This window comes from Phyllobates terribilis, unplaced genomic scaffold, assembly GCF_046119375.1.
Source record: "Phyllobates terribilis strain yellow unplaced genomic scaffold, ASM4611937v1 Scaffold_11__3_contigs__length_659146591, whole genome shotgun sequence".
Lineage (NCBI taxonomy): Eukaryota > Metazoa > Chordata > Amphibia > Anura > Dendrobatidae > Phyllobates > Phyllobates terribilis.
Genome location: NW_027362771.1, coordinates 125,601,449 through 125,615,838, shown reverse-complemented (window position 1 = coordinate 125,615,838; position 14,390 = coordinate 125,601,449).

Below are 14,390 nucleotides of genomic sequence, written 5' to 3'. Positions count from 1 at the left end.
TCTGCATCGAGCTCTCAAAAAATATTTGGCCTTCTAGCAGTGTGTGGGACTTGTTCTATTAGTCCATCTATACTGACTTCCATCAGGTTGCAAATTAAAAATAATTTTTATCTGCATCTAGCTCTGAAAAAATATTTGGCCTTCTAGCAGTGTGTGGGACTTGTTCTATTAGTCCATCTATACTGACCTCCATCAGGTTGCAAATTAAAAATATTTTTTTGTCTGCATCTAGCTCTGAAAAAATATTTGTCCTTCTAGCAGTGTGTGGGACTTGTTCTACTAGTCCATCTATACTGACCTCCATCAGGTTGCAAATTAAAAATAATTTTTATCTGCATCTAGCTCTGAAAAAATATTTGTCCTTCTAGCAGTGTGTGGGACTTGTTCTACTAGTCCATCTATACTGACCTCCATCAGGTTGCAAATTAAAAATAATTTTTATCTGCATCTAGCTCTGAAAAAATATTTGGCCTTCTAGCAGTGTGTGAGACTTGTTCTATTAGTCCATTTATACTGACCTCCATCAGGTTGCAAATTAAAAAAAATTTTTTGTCTGCATCTAGCTCTGAAAAAATATTTGGCCTTCTAGCAGTGTGTGGGACTTGTTCTATTAGTCCATCTATACTGACCTCCATCAGGTTGCAAATTGAATATAATTATTTCATGCATCTAGCTCTGAAAAAATATTTGTCCTTCTAGCAGTGTGTGGGACTTGTTCTACTAGTCCATCTATACTGACCTCCATCAGGTTGCAAATTCAAAATAATTTTTATCTGCATCTAGCTCTGAAAAAATATTTGTCCTTCTAGCAGTGTGTGGGACTTGTTCTACTAGTCCATTTATACTGACCTCCATCAGGTTGCAAACTAAATATAATTTTTATCTGCATCTACCTCTGAAAAAATATTTGGGCTTCTAGCAGTGTGTGGGACTTGTTCTATTAGTCCATCCATACTGACCTCCATCAGGTTGCAAATTGAATATAATTTTTTTCTGCATCTAGCTCTGAAAAAATATTTGTCCTTCTAGCAGTGTGTGGGACTTGTTCTACTAGTCCATCTATACTGACCTCCATCAGGTTGCAAATTCAAAATAATTTTTTGTCTGCATCTAGCTCTGAAAAAATATTTGGCCTTCTTGCAGTGTGTGGGACTTGTTCTATTAGTCCATCTATACCGACCTCCATCAGGTTGCAAATTAAAAATATTTTTTTGTCTGCATCTAGCTCTGAAAAAATAGTTGGCCTTCTAGCAGTGTGCGGGACTTGTTCTATTAGTCCATCTATACTGACCTCCATCAGGTTGCAAATTGAATATAATTTTTTTCTGCATCTACCTCTGAAAAAATATTTGGGCTTCTAGCAGTGTGTGGGACTTGTTTTATTAGTCCATCTATACTGACCTCCATCAGGTTGCAAATTAAAAATAATTTTTATCTGCATCTAGCTCTGAAAAAATATTTGTCCTTCTAGCAGTGTGTGGGACTTGTTCTCCTAGTCCATCTATACTGACCTCCATCAGGTTGCAAATTAAAAATAATTTTTGTCTGCATCTAGCTCTGAAAAAATATTTGGCCTTCTAGCAGTGTGTGGGACTTGATCTATTAGTCCATCTATACTGACCTCCATCAGGTTGCAAATTAAAAATAATTTTTATCTGCACCTAGCTCTGAAAAAATATTTGGCCTTCTAGCAGTGTGTGGGACTTTTTCTATTAGTCCATCTATACTGACCTCCATCAGGTTGCAAATTAAATATAATTTTTTTCTGCATCTAGCTCTGAAAAAATATTTGTCGTTCTAGCAGTGTGTGGGACTTGTTCTACTAGTCCATCTATACTGACCTCCATCAGGTTGCAAATTAAAAATAATTTTTATCTGCATCTAGCTCTGAAAAAATATTTGTCCTTCTAGCAGTGTGTGGGACTTGTTCTACTAGTCCATCTATACTGACCTCCATCAGGTTGCAAATTAAAAATAATTTTTATCTGCATCTAGCTCTGAAAAAATATTTGGCCTTCTAGCAGTGTGTGGGACTTGTTCTATTAGTCCATCTATACTGACCTCCATCAGGTTGAAAATTAAAAATATTTTTTTGTCTGCATCTAGCTCTGAAAAAATATTTGGCCTTCTAGCTGTGTGTGGGAATTGTTCTATTAGTCCATCTATACTGACCTCCATCAGGTTGCAAATTGAATATAATTATTTTCTGCATCTAGCTCTGAAAAAATATTTGTCCTTCTAGCAGTGTGTACGACTTGTTCTACTAGTCCATCTATACTGACCTCCATCAGGTTGTAAATTCAAAATAATTTTTTTTCTGCATCTAGCTCTGAAAAAATATTTGTCCTTCTAGCAGTGTGTGGGACTTGTTCTACTAGTCCATCTATACTGACCTCCATCAGGTTGCAAATTAAAAATAATTTTTATCTGCATCTAGCTCTGAAAAAATATTTGTCCTTCTAGCAGTGTGTGGGACTTGTTCCACTAGTCCATCTATACTGACCTCCATCAGGTTGCAAACTGAATATAATTTTTATCTGCATCTACCTCTGAAAAAATATTTGGGCTTCTAGCAGTGTGTGGGACTTGTTCTATTAGTTCATCTATACTGACCTCCATCAGGTTGCAAATTAAAAATATTTTTTTGTCTGCATCTAGCTCTGAAAAAATATTTGGCCTTCTAGCAGTGTGTGGGACTTGTTCTACTAGTCCATCTATACTGACCTCCAACAGGTTGCAAATTCAAAATAATTTTTTGTCTGCATCTAGCTCTGAAAAAATATTTGGCCTTCTAGCAGTGCGCGGGACTTGTTCTATTAGTCCATCTATACTGACCTCCATCAGGTTGCAAATTGAATATAATTTTTTTCTGCATCTACCTCTGAAAAAATATTTGGGCTTCTAGCAGTGTGTGGGACTTGTTTTATTAGTCCATCTATACTGACCTCCATCAGGTTGCAAATTAAAAATAATTTTTATCTGCATCTAGCTCTGAAAAAATATTTGTCCTTCTAGCAGTGTGTGGGACTTGTTCTACTAGTCGATCTATACTGACCTCCATCAGGTTGCAAATTAAAAATAATTTTTGTCTGCATCTAGCTCTGATAAAATATTTGGCCTTCTAGCAGTGTGTGGGACTTGTTCTATTAGTCCATCTATACTGACCTCCATCAGGTTGCAAATTAAAAATAATTTTTATCTGCACCTAGCTCTGAAAAAATATTTGGCCTTCTAGCAGTGTGTGGGACTTTTTCTATTAGTCCATCTATACTGACCTCCATCAGGTTGCAAATTAAAAATAATTTTTTGTCTGCATCTAGCTCTGAAAAAATATTTGGCCTTCTACCAGTGTGTGGGACTTGTTCTATTAGTCCATCTATACTGATCTCCATCAGGTTACAAATTGAATATAATTTTTTTCTGCATCTAGCTCTGAAAAAATATTTGTCCTTCTAGCAGTGTGTGGGACTTGTTCTACTATTCCATCTATACTGACCTCCATCAGGTTGCAAATTAAAAATAATTTTTATCTGCATCTAGCTCTGAAAAAATATTTGTCCTTCTAGCAATGTGTGGGACTTGTTCTACTAGTCCATCTATACTGACCTCCATCAGGTTGCAAACTGAATATAATTTTTATCTGCATCTAGCTCTGAAAAAATATTTGGAATTCTAGCAGTGTGTGGGACTTGTTCTATTAGTCCATCTATACTGACCTCCATCAGGTTGCAAATTAAAAAGAATTTTTTGTCTGCATCTAGCTCTGAAAAAATATTTGGCCTTCTAGCAGTGTGTGGGACTTGTTCTATTAGTCCATCTATACAGACCTCCATCAGGTTGCAAATTGAATATAATTTTTTTCTGCATCTAGCTCTGAAAAAATATTTGTCCTTCTAGCAGTGTGTGGGACTTGTTCTACTAGTCCATCTATACTGACCTCCATCAGGTTGCAAATTCAAAATAATTTTTTTTAGGCATCTAGCTCTGAAAAAATATTTGTCCTTCTAGCAGTGTGTGGGACTTGTTCTACTAGTCCATCTATACTGACCTCCATCAGGTTGCAAATTAAAAATAATTTTTATCTGCATCTAGCTCTGAAAAAATATTTGGCCTTCTAGCAGTGTGTGGGACTTGTTCTTTTAGTCCATCTATACTGACCTCCATCAGGTTGCAAATTAAAAATATTAATTTGTCTGCATCTGGCTCTGAAAAAATATTTGGCCTTCTAGCAGTGTGTGGGACTTGTTCTATTAGTCCATCTATACTGACCTCCATCAGGTTGCAAATTAAAAATAATTTTTTGCTGCATCTAGCTCTGAAAAAATATTTGTCCTTCTAGCAGTGTGTGGGACTTGTTCTACTAGTCCATCTATACTGACCTCCATCAGGTTGCAAATTGAATATAATTTTTTTCTGCATCTAACCCAGCCAATAGTTTTGGCCTAATACCACAGTTTGGCCACTCAGCTCTGCTCGGTTCCCATCCATTGTTTTTTTGTGCAAACAACTCCAGAGTTGTGAATTAGTTAACCACCAAAATGAGTGGAAAAAGGCCTGCTGCTTGTGGAAAGGGGAATAGGCGTGTTGGGAAGGGGAAAAAAGGTTGCGTCCGTGGGGTAGGTGTTAAAGCAACAGTAACATCTGCAGAAGAAATACCATCTTCCAGCCAAACTAAAATGTCTACTTCTTTTAGCGGACAATGTGATAAGATCCCTTTCTTACGGCCACGCCAATCGCTACAAATTCTAGATGAGGCACAAAAACAGCAGGTGCTTCAACGGATATCAAGTGTTCCTTTAAGTGGGCTCTCCTCCACATCAACTTCAACATCACAAATACTCCAGTCCTCAAAGGTGTCACCCCAATCGCACTTGCTTCCTCACAGCTCCCAAATCTCCAGCTGCCCGTCTGAGTATGAGGTAGAACAGATGGTTAAGTCTGCAGAGCTGTTTACTCATACTATAGCCTGGGAATCAGAGGTCGGCTCCAGTGCTTCTGTGAATCCAGACGAGGAAATGATCTGCACTGATGCCCGGAATCTTTATGAGTCGGATCCAGGACCAGACGCTGAAGGTTCTGACCATAATGTAGACCCTCATTCCCAAACTGTAACTCCTGTTGGTGGAGACAATGAGGAAGACGATGATGAGACTCAAATACCTGATTGGAGCGACAACTTTAGTTTTTTGTCAGGGCAGGAACAGGTTGGCTCTGAGGACGACGGGTGTGATAACGCACAGGGTGATGATGATGAGGTTACTGTCAACCCACAGTCAGCCAAGAGATGAGGTCAGCAGAGGAGGTGGAGGAGAATGCTAGTGACGACGAGGTCAGGTTGCGCCTTCCTGGACAGAGACGTAGTACTGGAAGCACGTCAACAACTGCATCCTCAAACACAACTCTGCCTCTCACCACAAGTCGTGGTGGCTCTTCAGGTCGCATGGGTGCTAAGCCTTGCATAGCCTGGGCATTTTTTCAGATCGATAAAGATGACCCAACTCGTGTTATCTGTAACATTTGTCAGCAAAAGCTAAGTAGGGGCCAAAAAATACATAGTTTGAGTACTTCATGCATGAACCGGCACATGGACATGAAGCATAAGTTGCAGTGGGAAGCTCACTGTGCTACAATGCGGCCTAGCCGGCCGGGCCAACCGCCGTCTGCCATATCTTGTGCATCCGTGGCCTCTTCATCCTCTGTGACTGGGGGGACAGCAGTCACACCTGTTTTGGGGCCAGACCTGCCACCTCTTTACCCGCAACAGCCAGCGTGATTGGCAGGTCATCATTTTCTTTGGAGGTGGTAACACCAGCTGGTGTTGAGCGCTGTCCGACATCGATAGCACCACCTTTGGATCAAGGCAACCTAACATGTCCGCCTGCATCTTCCTCACAGACCGGCAGTTTGCCGGGGACACCCTTATCAACCCTGTCTAAGCACAATAGCCAGCCCACGGTCCCTCAGATGTGGACAAGTAAAAGACCATTTCCTCCTAGCCATGAGAAAGCTAAGAGGTTGAATTTCACCATCTGCAAGCTCTTGGCTACAGAAATGCTGCCTTTCCGCCTGGTGGACACAGAGGATTTTCGAGTACTTATGTCCGTCGCAGTGCCCCAGTAGCAGATGCCCAGCCGGCACTACTTCTCAAAGAAAGGTGTGCCTGCGCTCCACCAGCATGTCACACACAACATCACCGCTTCTTTGAGAAACTCTGTGTGTGACAGGGTGCATTTCACCACAGACACTTGGACGAGTAGGCATGGACAGGGGCGTTACATGTCGCTGACTGGGCACTGGGTAACTATGGTGACAGCAGGACAAGGGGCTGCTGTCCAAGTCTTGCCGTCCCCACGAGTTGTGCGTCAATCCTCTTTATCTCAAAGTTCCTCCACTGCTTCTGCCTCCTCAACCTCCTCTCGATCCTCCACCTGCACCCAAAGCCTGTCTGGTCATGCCACAAGCTTTCTAACTGCGCAGAAGGGATCCTGCACACCTCCTTACTATGCTGGCAGTAGGGCTCAACGTCATCAGGCGGTTTTTACTTTGAAATGTCTGGGAAATGTGAGTCACACAGCTGAGGAGTTGTGGACAGCTCTGGAGAACCAATTTCATGAATGGTTGTCTCCACTGGACCTGAAACCAGGGAAGGCCGTGGGCGACAATGCTGCAAACCTGGGTGCGGCCCTTCGCCGGGGCAATGTCACACACGTGCCTTGTATGGCTCACATGTTGAACCTGGTTGTTCAGCAATTTTTAGCCCACTATCCAGGACTAGATGGCCTTCTGCAGATGGCACGGTCGCTGTCTGCTCACTTCCGCCGTTCGCATCCTGCAGCTCAGCGACTTACAACTCTACAGAAGTCGTTGGGCCTGCCACTTCACCGGCTAAAATGCGATGTGCCTACCCGGTGGAATTCAACTCTGCACATGTTGCAGCGACTGTGGCAACACCGACAAGCCCTGGTGCAATACGTTCTGACGTATAGCCTGGGCCAACGAGATCCAGAGGTGGGGCAAATCACGCTGGAGGAGTGGTCTCAGAGCAGGGACCTATGCACCCTTCTGCACAGTTTTGAAATGGCGACGAAGATGTTTAGTGCTGACGATGCCATTATCATCATGACTATTCCGGTGATTTACATGCTGGAGCACATGTTAAACAGAATTCGGAGTCAGGTGGTGGCACAAGAGGAGGTGGAGGAAGTAGAGGAGGAGGAGTTGTATGCGGAAGGGCTAACATCTGCAAGGTCCAGACGGTCGGCAGCACCAAGGCGGCAGGCATGTGAGGGTGGTGGAGATGGTTTTACCAGGGTGCATGGTAGCAGCCAAACTAGTGAGGAAGGTGCAGGAGCCCAGGAAGGGGTGGAGGACGAACTGATGGAAGACTCATCAGATGAGGGAGACCTTGATCACATTTCTGTTGTGCGAGGTTGGGGGGAGAGGACAGAGGAAGGAAGCATGATTGTTACCTCGCCACCAACACAACAGGGTCTTGGTGCTCCTGGATGCGCAACACACATGAGTGCCTTCTTGCTGCACTACCTGCAACATGACCCTCGAATTGTGAGAATTAGAAATAATCCTGACTACTGGGTTGCCACACTGTTAGATCCCCGGTACAAAAGTAAATTTGCAGAAATTATTCCTGCCATAGAAAGGGATGCACATATGCAGGAGTATCAGCAGAGACTCTTGCAGAATCTTACATGTGCTTTTCCACAAAACACCAATGGTGCACGTACTGAATCTCACAGTTCCAACTTGCCAACCGTGGGACCGTCGAGTGTTCAGCACTCAAATCGTAACAGAAACACAGTATCTGCTGGTAACATCAATTTTGCGGAATCATTTCACCACTTTTTTAGCCGATCCTTTGCAAGGCCACAGGAGACAAGAAGTCTGACACATAGTCAACGCCTAGAGACGATGGTACAGGAGTATCTCCAAGTAAACCTTGAAGCCATGACTGTGTCACTGGACCCTTGCTCTTTTTGGGCTTCCAATCTGGATAAATGGCCGGAGCTAGCCACTTACGCCTTGGAGATTTTGTCATGCCCCGCAGCCAGCGTTCTGTCTGAACGTGTGTTCAGCGCTGCTGGTGGTGTGCTGACAGATAAGCGCACGCGGCTCTCCACTGATAATGTAGACAGACTCACGTTTATAAAGATTAACAAATCATGGATCCGAAACGACTTTTCTACCCCTGTGTCATCCTGGGGAGAGTAAAAGCTTGATGATTGGTTAAAATCACCTCAACAACCATTTTAAGCTTTCAAATTACTAATCATGTTTATCTGTATCTTGGCTGGAAAATTATTTGGGCTTTGTAGCAGTGTGCAGTACTGATTCTATTAGGCCATCTATACTAAGCTCCACCAGATTTAAAATGACTAATCATGTTTATCTGTATCTTGGCTGGAAAATAATTTGGGCTTTGTAGCAGTGTGCAGTACTGATTCTATTAGGCCATCTATACTAAGCTCAACCAGATTTAAAATTAATAATAATTTTTAGCTGCATCTAGCCCGGAAAATAATTTTGGGGTTCCGAGATGCGCAAGACACATAAGTGCCTTCTTGCTGCACTACCTGCAACATGACCCTCAGATTGTCAGAATTCGAAGTAATCCTGACTACTGGGTTGCCACACTCTTAGATCCCCCACACTCTTCGATCAACCTTTTCATTTTAATAAAGACCAAAAAAATGGTCATTTTTGAAATTATAAGCATTAGCAGGTTATTAGAAACTGAAATCAAACAGTTTTCAACTCAAAACTTTATTCTAGGTGATGTTACATTTGCAGATAGGAACCCTTGTTTGAAAGGAGCTTCTGAACTCTCTCGTCCATTGAATTTGTCTGGTTTTGGATGGTTTCTGCTTCAATTGTTTTGCATGAGGACAGAATACCCTCCCAGAGCTGTTGCTTAGATGTGAACTGCCTCCCGCCATCATAGACACTCCTTTTGATGATGCTCCAGAGGTTCTGAATGGGGTAGAGGTCAGGGGAGCATAGGGGTCACACCATAAGTTTGTCCCCTTTTATGCCCATATCAGCCAGAGATGCAGATGTGTTATGTGCAGCATGAGACTGTGCATTATCATGCATAAAAATGATCTTGCTGTGGAATACACGGTTCTTCTACTTGAACCATGGCAGGAAGTGCTGTTTGAGAAACTCCACATACATTATTGAGTTCATCTTTACCCCTTCAGGGATCCTAAAGGGGCCGACAATCTCTCTCCCCATGATTCCAGCCCAAAACATTACTCCACCTCCTCCTTGTTGGCGCTGTAGCCGTGTTTGCGTGGGGTGTCAATCAACCAGCCATCCTCCACTCCATCCATCTGGACCATGGAGCGTTGCACGGCACTCTTCCGTGAACAAAACAGTTTTGAAATTAGTCTTCATGTAATGTTTGGCCCACTGGAGCCGTTTCTGCTTGTGTGAAGTGGATAGAGGAGGTCGACAGGATGGCTATGCACAGCTGCAAACCTCTGAAGGACCCTGCATCTTGTTGTTCGGGGGACGTTGGAGGCACCAGCAGCTTCAAAAACTTGTCTGCTGCTATGACAAGGCTTTTTTGCCGCTGCTCTTTTAACCTGACGTAATTGCCTGTAGGAAAGAGTCCTCAATTTGCCCTTATCAGCACGCACACGTGTGTACTGTGAATCAGCTACATACTTCTTGATTGCCAAGACACTTCATCCTGATCATCGCACAATGTTGATTGTAGTCATGCCTTGACCTAAACACTCCACAATTTGTTGCTTCTCAGCAGCCGACACATCCTTTTTCTTTCCCATTTTGGCAGAAAATGTAGGCTGCTTAATAATGTGGGACAGCCTTCTTAAGTAGTCTTGCCTTTCATTGGACACACCTGCCAAACTAATTAGCACAGGTGTCTGCAATTGCTTACAGTGATATAAAGAGCCCTGACACACATCACCATCAATGAGTTTAACTGACAAACAAACAAATTCTTCCCTTATCACTCCTAAACACTTTTTGCATAATAATTTGGAACACAGTGTACATGTGCTTTTCCACAAAACACCAGTGGTTCACGTAGTGAATCTTACAGTTCTAACTTGCCAACCGTGGTCTGTATGGAGTTGTTCAATAAAGGGCCCAAAATTAAGAAAACATAGATGGGAGAGGTCTCTATGAATAGGAAATCCTAAGTATTTGATACCCTGTGAGGGCCAGGCAAAGGGAAAGTTGGACTGGATGGAATCCTGTATGGATTTGGGGAGGGAGACATCGAGGGCCTCAGACTTCGCTGCATTGATTTTAAAATTTGACCATGTAACAAAGTGATCTATTTCAGCCAAAACAGAAGGGATGGATATATGTGATTGAGTGATATATACTAGGACATCATCAGCAAATAGAGAGCACTTGTACTCGGTGCCTCCCACCTCAATCCACCTAATATTGGGGTTAAGGCGAATTGATGAGAGCAGGTGCTCCGTCACTAGGATGTATAAGAGAGGGGACAGAGGACATGCCTGCCTTGTCCCATTGGTGATTATGAAAGGTGATGAAAATGTTCTGACGCACCCCCTGGGCCTTGGGACACCCGGAGCCGGACCCTTTTTGGTGGATGCTGGTGGTTGTAGTCTCCGTGGCGTCGACCCGGTTCCGTGGCTCAGGGTGGTCAAACCAGTGGCGGAACTATTTATGTGGTTTTGATGTTTAAATGTCTGACTACGCCACCCGTGGATTGCGGTCAGAGTGAACCGCCGCTGCAGGGCAGACCGCTGAGGCTGGTGTTGTGGGTGCAGCAGAGCGTAGCATAACTCCCCACAGGAGGAGTATAGCCTCAGGGCAGTGTATGCGGAGGATGGGGGTGATGGTGCAGGGCAGCAGCAGTAACGACACGGAGTCAGTGATGCAGTCCAGGGCCTTTACTCACAGTTCTTATTATCCAGACCACGTCTGCAGGCAACGGCTGCCCACGTCGTACTGTGCTCACCAGGTGAGGGGCTCAGACAACTCCCAGATAACTTTGGAGCGCTTCACAGGACCCCCTTTGTGTGTCCTTTGTCTGGCCTTTCTTACCAACCCTTCTGTCCAGCTGCCTCGGGCCTCCTCTTGGTAAACTTGGCGCCAGTTTCCCTGACCCTATGTGGTGCCTTCCTAGCGGGTGTAGCGAGGGGCTGCGCCACATAAAATGTCACAGCCTCCGGTTTCTAGCTGAGGGTCATTACCTGCCTCCACTAGTTTCGGGGACCGGTCTCCCCTTTGGCCTGACCCCTCCACGCAGGTGGATTCGGGCGTGCGGTGGTGACTCGCCCGTCCGCACCCCTGGGATCCCTTTGTTCCTTGTTCCTGGAGCCTTCTCCGCTCCTCTTCCTTCCTTCTCCCTCTTCCAGGCCTGGGCCTCTGTTACTAGGCCCGCCTCCGGAGCAGAGCTCATGCAGAGCCCCTGCTCCCTGTCACTTCTGCTCAGACTTCTCTGCACTGAACTAAGATGGTGCCCACCTTTTATACTCCCTTCTCAATGCACCCAGGAACTGCTTCCTCCCTGCTCCTGCACTACAGGGTTCCCCTTCCTCAGTGTTCCCTCCCCCCACTCCAGCCACGGACAGGGACTGTCGTGCCCATCTCAGGGGCATATTGGTCGCCTTGCCCCATGGCAATGTGGTGTAATACATGCAGGTGTCGGGTCCTGATCCACACTCCATCCTTACCTGAGAGTGAGATATCACACCTCTGGGTGAGGTGCAATACCTCTGTAGCAACCGAGCCCTCAGGGTGCTACAGTTCCATTTATCTTCAGCCTAGGTGACGTATTGCGATACTGGGCCGTGATTTTGGCTATAAAAGGGTCCCCTAGACCCCTACCCCAAACTTTTTAAGAGAATAATATATGGCGTGCCAGGAGACTCTATGGAATGCATTCTCAGCATCCAACGAGAGTATCTAATTACAAATTTTTAACTGCATCTAGCCCAGGAAATGCTTTGTGCCTAGTAGCAGTGTCTGCTAGTCAGCGGATTATCCCGGCTGTTAAGCAAGCTACACCACCTGTAGTTTGGACACTTAATTTTTTCAAAGGAAATGCTTCGGGACCACGGGATACTCAGTGAAGAGCATCAGGAGGCACCCGAAGGCATAGGGGCTGGGACTGGCAGTAGGATGCCTTGCAGTGGACAGCCGAGCTCGATCCTTATAAAAGCTTTTTAACTGCAGCAGCTTTAGTGGACGCTACTGGAGCTGGAATTACGCGGCCGCTGGCATGAGACATGCCCTCCAATATATCCTTGTAAATGGATTTAAAGTGTATTCATTCAAATTAGAGAGACAATGTAAATTAAAAAGCTTAGAGCTGCCTCCACCACAGGGGGGCTCGCTCGATCCACCAGCGGACAGGCACCAGTATTGGGAGAGGGGGGCTGGCCGTCAGGGTTCACCGCGGCTCTGGCACAAACCCGGCGACACGGAGGTGGCACGGGCAGGAGCGGACTGGCCGTGTCGGCTTCTCACTTTTTGGATTTTAGAAGGGCATGACATGCCTATATCTGTGTCTCCCCCTCCTTTTACTCCTCCACCTCTTTTCTTTTTGCATGACTATATGTACTTGTCACTTTTCCATGTGTTAGTTATGTCTTCTGAGCAGTTTGTCAGCTTTTGGACACCTTTGAAGGTGTTTTCTATGTGTTTCTATGTGTTTTTGTTTGCCTGCCATTGGTTTTAATGGTGTTCAAAGGTGTTCGACGAACAGTTCGACGAACAGTTCGGCGAACACACGGGTGTTCGACGAACCGAACCGAACTCATACACTACGGGGGTGGCTCAACACTAGTTAACAGCCATCATCAGACTGTGATTCATACAAGAGCCACGGAACTGATGAGATGTAGTCAGTGTCACAAATAAACATTTACATCCAGGTACCTTATAGGTGACATCTTGTTTGATTGGAGTCATTCTCTTTCCTCTCTTCTACATCTTGTACAGATGCCATGATGACATTTCCCATACACAGATGATCTCTGCAGACTTTCCTCTTCTCTGGTATTTTGTACTATACCCCGACACAGTGACCTTAAATATAACACATTCTAATGCTCCTGAATACATATGGTCTATGTTGTGCTCCCTGCACAAAATATGACCCCCACACTGTCTATCTTATGGTACCTGGCCTCCACACTATCCTCTTCTATAAAATAGTGCCTCCACACTGTCCTATCTTATGAACTATACCCATCACTATAGGTATATTTCTGCTATTCACAGGAACAGTCACAGAAACTACGACGCTCATCAGAGAAGCAGCGAAACCTGGCGCAGCGAGACCCGGCTACGCTGATGACCATTCACAGCACTACCTGGCACCTGTGAATAGTGGTCACGTTACAGCTATTCACAGATGCCGGAGACATCAGGGAATGTGGACTACATTGGACCTGCATTGCAACATTTTAGATAATATAGGGAGTTTGTGTTGTCTTTAGTTCTGTTTTTTTATGTCTTTCAGGTATCTTTTTCTGGACTACTTTGGATTAGTTGGATTCGTTTTTTTATAAATTGGTGAATGAGGGAAAGTGTGGAGGTGTCTTTATTCTAATAGTGTTTTTTTCTGTTTGTGCTTTTATTTTTTAGTACCAGTTAGTAATAGGGGTGTCTGATAGATACCTCTCAATTACTAATCCCACGGATTGATGGCAGCTGTTACCCCAATAGCCAGCGCACTTGGGCATCTAATGTGATGCGGTGATGCGCCAATTCTGAGGCGGCTGTAGGCTTGTATTTTTAGGCTGGGAAGGGCCCAATAATCATGGAAATTCCAAGCCTGATAATATAAGCCCGCAGCTGTCTGCTTTACCTGGGCTGGTTATCAAAAATACGGGGGACCCAACGTTATTTTTTTAATTATTTGTTAAAGCCAGGTTAAAAACACCTGCGCAAGTGCACTTACAATGCATGTGCTTTTTTATCTGTGGATTTACCGCATCTATACTATGACAAGATTGTTCTCAGCTGCAACCTGGGAGTCAGAGATGCGACCTGGGAGTCAGAGATGCATCCAGGCTTCTTCCCCTTGCTGTTACCATTCAATTTGAGCAATGTTTCCATCCACTTCAGCGATTTTCCTGCCTCCCTAGGCCTCCTGTTAGGGTCTTCAGGAAAAATGCTTGAGTTTCCTATTGACTTTCATTATACTCGGTACTCGAGTCAAGCCCATCTGAGCTTCCGACCTGCTTGATTCGAATACCGAGCACTCGAGCATTTTAGTGTTGGATCATCACTAGTCCCCATTCCATGCTAACACTTGTGGCATGAAGAGGGGTAAGTAACAAGTCCCCACAATGTGCACTCACACTCATGGATACCGTAGCAAGGAGTTAAAGGACATGGATACAGATGTCAGCAAAATC